General features: G+C 48.1%; 1 long non-coding RNA gene across 2 annotated transcripts; it reads right to left on the reverse strand.

Annotated features, from left to right (window-relative positions):
- Positions 1–453: 453 nt before the first annotated feature.
- LOC104984612 lies at positions 454–4,859 on the reverse strand. 2 transcript variants are annotated; one of them, XR_824769.1, is made up of 4 exons: positions 4,683–4,859; positions 3,831–4,524; positions 1,785–2,149; positions 464–661 (listed from the first exon to the last, which is right to left on the reverse strand). It is a non-coding gene; the product is annotated as an uncharacterized LOC104984612 (long non-coding RNA). The 2 variants fall into 2 exon arrangements; XR_824768.1 differs by having other exon boundaries at positions 454–2,149.
- Positions 4,860–5,696: the final 837 nt, after the last annotated feature.

Genomic DNA, 5,696 nt, shown 5'->3' on the forward strand with positions numbered 1-5,696 from the left:
AAGAAAGAAAGTTCAAGGGTAGAGAAGTTTTTTATTTATTTTTTCTCTGTTCTGTAACTTTTTTTTTAAATTTAATTTTATTTTTAAACTTTACAATATTGTATTGGTTTTGCCAAATATTGAAATGAATCCACCACAGGTATACATGTGTTCCCCATCCTGAACCCTCCTCCCTCCTCCCTCCCCATACCATCCCTCTGGGTCATCCCAGTGCATCAGCTCCAAGCATCCAGTATCGTGCATTGAACTTGGACTGGTGACTCGTTTCATACATGAAATTATACATGTTTCAATGTCATTCTCCCAGATCTTCCCACCCTCTCCCTCTCCCACAGAGTCCATAAGACTGTTGTATACATCAGTGTCTCTTTTGCTGTCTCATGTACAGGGTTATTGTTACCATCTTTCTAAATTCCATATATATGCATTAGTATACTGTATTGGTGTTTTTCTTTCTGGCTTACTTCACTCTGTATAATAGGCTTCAGTTTCATCCACCTCATTAGAACTGATTCAAATGTAAGGGTAGAGAAGTTTTGATTATCTTACTGGTTAGGAACAAGGGATTTTGAATCAGCTCTGTCTTCAGGCAAGTCACTTACCTAATGTACCTGTGCCTCCTGCATCTTTTGTAGGATCACTGAGGGCATCGTATGAGATCCTGTAAAACATTATCAGCTTGTATCTGGCATTTAGTAAGGACTTGAGAAAAGGTGATTGATCAAATAGTCCTGGTTATAGCAGTGGAAGCTGATCATAGATACGACTTTTGGGACCAGAACCTTCACAGCCCCTGAGATTCTGTTATCACCGGGACTGTCACCTAGCCCTCCCTCACCACTTCCAATTCACACACACCTGAGCAGGTGCAATTAGAGACCAGAGGCTGAAATGCTCAAAAATCATAAAATAAAAGAATGAAGACAATGACAGTCTGGGTTGTCTCTGTGGGGAATCCGGGGTCCCCCAGATCCCCTAAAGCCAGCATTTTCTCTTTGGGCATGTACTTCAGAAGAGGGCTCAGGGGCTCTGTGCCTTTACAAGGCCCTTTCTTCTCCTCTGCATTCTGCTGGTTCTATCCATTACCCCTGAATGGAAATGGAAGCTTGATCTTCCTCGCTTGAAGCCATGAACACTCTGGGCTCTTGACAGGAAACACAGCTCAGCTTTAATTAGCTACAGCAAGCTCCCTGCATGAGCTTCTATCACAGCCTGGGGACTTCAAAGATATAGGCTTCTCCATTCCTTCTAATCACATCTATTAATGAGCCAATTAAGGCTTTCTCTGGGGCCAAGGCAACCAGCACTCTTACTACCTTAGATACGCAGCTCTGCTTGGCTGCTAAGAGGCTTGAAAATGCCTTGGACTGAGAGCCCCAGTCTGCAGTTTATCTGCTGTGGATCCTCAGATGGAACAAATGTCCTCTCTGAGCTGCTTTGCACAGCAAAGGAGAGTAACGCTGTTTTCCAGAGGAGTGATTCTTATAACAAGAATAATTGCAGGTCATCAGTTCTCAAAATTTAGAGTGCTTCAGCATCACCAGGAGGCCTTATCAGAACTCTTGACTGGGCTCCTTTCTGAGCTCCTGACTCAGTTGGTCTGGGAGGGGCGGTGTGCAAGAATTTGTATTTCTAACTTATTCCAAAGGGATGCCAATGCTGCTGGTTCGGGGACACATTTGGAGATGCTCTGCTCTAGACAGGTGTGAGGTATTGCTTGAAGATTTGGGTTGCACTCCCATCTATAAATGAACTCCAACCTCTTTCCTTCACCTGTGCCTCACCTGATAGTTTCCAGGGGTCTCCCACATGGGCTATCCACACATGGACACACCCGTGTTTCTGGCTGTGCAGTGGTCAGCCAGTGGAGAGTACTCCAGGGGTGATCAGTCTGGGGCAGAATTCAGCAGACCACTTCTTTGCCTCATCTTCTAACCAAGATTTCAGGTCCTGCTGTTGATCAGAAGTCTCGGACGTCACCAGCGTCTCCTTTAGGAGCAGAAATGCATCAGGGCTTCCTGATGCCAGAGAAGGCAGAGAGCACGGCATCTTCAAGGTCTTCTCGACAGATGCGCTGCCTGGTGGACGCTGGGAAGATGGAGCTGAACAGGAAGGAGGGCATCTCAGGGTGTGGAACAGGAGCAAAGTGCTGTGGCAGGACCATGCATGTGATTTTAGGAGACAAGTTAGATCTTCTACTGCTGACCTGACTGAAGTTTGACTGAAGCCCCTTGGGCTGCATTTTACCTGTAACCTTACACAGCAGAGACAGACTCTTACTCATTTCAACTGCTGCCCCCTGCCTGCAATGCCTGAGAGCGTGACTAGTGTCTCTCCATGCTTCTGGCTTTAAAGACAGACTTCTGTGGTCAAAGGTGTTAACAGTTTGGGTACTTAGGTTCTGGGTTTCGCCTGAAGCTGTGGCCTCCCCATCCAGACCCTCATGGTACTCACTCCCAGAAGCTTTGCCCTTCTTCTTCACCCCTCCTCCCTGCCCCAGTTCTAATTCAGGCTTCGAGTTCAGCTCAGAGAACTTGCTCCCGAGTTTGCCCACTTTGGTGGTCTTTGCTTCCTAGACAGCATGTCCCAAAGTGTGTGCCCGTGGGCCTCAAGGAATGTTAACAACTGTCATGGGACTGAGGTGTCCCTCAGGGGGTGTTGGACTAAGTAAAGTCAATCCGATATCTTCTCTGCAGGACTTCTCACAGCCTTGAACATACTATTGGGGGTGGGTTGGAAGATCCAAGAGGGATACTTCACAAAACATTTCCTAAACTCCTTTCTCCACAAAGTGCATACTTTTTCCAGAGGACCTTGCTTTTTTTTGGATATTAAAATTTGTATTACTATTTTAAAGAGTGGGTTGATACTGTGTTTTTTTTTCTTTTAGTACTGCTGCTTTACAATGTTGTGTTAATTTCTGCTGTACAATGAAATGAACCAGCTATATGTATACATATATCTCCTCTCACTTGGACTTCCCTCCCCCTTGCTCCCACCATCCCACCCAGAGTTAAATAAACTTCAGAGTCCAGTGGACTTGCATTTCCCATCTTCAGACTTTTTGAGCTTCAGTCTCTTCATTTATTGGAGAAGACAATGGCAACCCATTCCAGTACTCTTGCCTGGAAAATCCCATGGACGGAGGAGCCAGGTAGGCTGCAGTCCATGGGGTCGCTAGGAGTCAGACATGACTGAGCAACTTCACTTTCGTGCATTGGAGAAGGAAATGGCAACCCACTCCAGTGTTCTTGCCTGGAGAATCCCAGGGACGGGGGAGCCTAGTGGGCCACCATCTATGGGGTCGTACAGAGTCGGACACGACTGAAGTGACTTAGCAGCTCTTCATACATAAAATGGAGAGTGATCCCTACCTTGAAAGGTGGTTGCAACATTTAAGTGAGGTGACATAAAAAATGCACAGCCTAGGGTGAGATAGTAAGGGGCTTAATGAATTGAATTTTCTCCTCTCTGTCTTTTGCTTTTCTGGTGGAAGCTTTCAATCTGAGTCAAAATATGCCTGGTTGTGCACCAAGTACTCGGCCTGTGAGGGTGAGTACTCAAAACCACACTCAAATCCACAAGGTCAGAAGAATGAGAGCCCAAAAGGGACTGGGCCATCCAAGAAGGCTTCCTGGAGGAAGTGATCTTTGCTGGGCCAGATTCTGAAGCTAGTTCTCCAGTAAAGACCTAGGGCAGCGGAGGCAGGAGGGGAACCTTTAGAACTCCCTGTTTGTACAAGCAAGCTCCAGCAGGAATCCTTTTCTTTATTTTTCTTTCCTACCCTGGAGGCCCATTTCCCCACCAAATCCAGCCGACACAGCACTTACCTTCCCCTCGCACTGCCTGAACTTGGCCAACAGCTCAAGTTCCAGAGGTGTGAGCCTCAGAGTGAGGCCCTCCTGACTTGTGGAAATTCACTGGGCCCGCAGAAGCCTGTTATACTGACACCCTCAGGGAGCTCAGGGCAAGAGGCCACCAGGACCTGGATACTGGCCCGGAGCCTACCTCCCCAACCTTGGTCACAGGGGTAGGTGGGAGGAGTCCATTTAAGCTGAGGAGGAAGCAGTACTGGAGGCTTTCTCCCCAGACTCTGTATTAACCCCTGAACCCTGACCTCTACCAACCAACCATTTCAGGAGACACCACTTTGAACCAGGCATATTTCCTCCCTAACTCATTTAATCTCCTAAATTGTCATAATAGTTTCCATTTTACTGATGAGAAAACAAAGGTTTAGAGAGTCAGCTTGAAACTAGGTCCGTTTGGTTCAAAGTCCAAGTTTTTTCCACTAGCGCTCCGGAGCCATTATTTCTCTTCGGGCCTTACCTAGTTTATCTGGAAACTAGATGTCACCACCTCCAGAAGGCCCTCACCCAGGGCCATGCTTATCTGCCCTTCTGAGTGTCTACAGTTGAAACCACAAGGCACGTCTCCTGTTGGTCCATCTTTCCGGGCAGGGAAGGACTGGATGGATGCCCTGCCCTGTACCCCTAGTGCCTGGTACAGAACACGTAGTAATCTCTGTTGAGAGAAGAGATGAAGAAGTATAATTTTCGAGAGTACACAGATCTACCCAGTGCTTTACATCCCTGTCAAGTCCTGAGCTGCCAGCATCTTCTGACGGCACCACAACCCTCCACCCTTCCCTCCACCCCATGGGCTGGCCTCACAAATGCTACCTGACTCAATTTTCCAAGGCATCATCCACTTCACCTCCTGCAGTTCAGCTTGTTTCTTGGACTTCTGCAGGACCCCCCGATATTCACGAGCAGATCCCTGTAGCTGGACACCCTCAGGAGGGCCCTGTAAGATCTCGGCTCCAGCTCTTCTCCTCCAAGTGAGCTGCAGTCCAGCACGTCCGCGTCAGACCTAGAGGTCACCCTCCACCTGCCAACACCCACTTCAATGATTAGCGAAGGTGCCAGGGAAATTATGAAAACCACGTGACAGGTAAATGGCTCTTCCTGAAACTTGCTTAGGTTTCAAAGGGAGGATGGCTTGCTCCAGTGTGTGGGTTAGGAATTCAGGCTTTGCAAACACTTTCCAGAAGGCATGGGCATGGCAGGCCTTACAGGGTTCTGATTTCCCTCCAATGAAATCCAACTGGGCCTCTTGGCCCCCGGGACTGAGACCAACCATGGACCAGGCTCTGTCCAAACACTGAGCCTTTGTTCCCTGCGTGAGGAGCAGACATGCCAGTGGGTTGGGAACAGGAAGGGAGAAAAGTAAACAGGGTTCCAAGGATGGAGAGCACGTGGGGTCACTAAGGCCATTCTTTTCACTTTCAGGACAGGGAAACTGAGGCCCAGAGCGAGGTATTGGCCTAGCATCAAACAACTTCTTGGAGACTGAACTGTGGCTGCAAGGAATACATTGATGTCTTTCTAAAATCTTGGGCAAGCTGGAGTGATACGTGAATGTCCCTGAGGAATTGTATCCAGAAGTTTCTCTTTGTACTGGCTGGTAGAAATGCCACAGGTACATGGATTGGGCTTGCCCTAATTTGGATAATGCTGGCCATGGGCTGCTGAGGTCCAGAAGGACAGTGAAGGCTAGTTGGGATGCATAGCTTGTCTTCCTGCCTCTGGCCACCTGGCTATGTCTCACAGGTATCTTTGTGCCCAGAGAACTCACAGGCAGACTGCATCCTGGAAAAGAGCCCAGTCTGGGCACAAGTTGCCTTTGGCAGGCAG

Source organism: Bison bison, unplaced genomic scaffold, assembly GCF_000754665.1.
Source record: "Bison bison bison isolate TAMUID 2011002044 unplaced genomic scaffold, Bison_UMD1.0 scf7180017864033, whole genome shotgun sequence".
Lineage (NCBI taxonomy): Eukaryota > Metazoa > Chordata > Mammalia > Artiodactyla > Bovidae > Bison > Bison bison.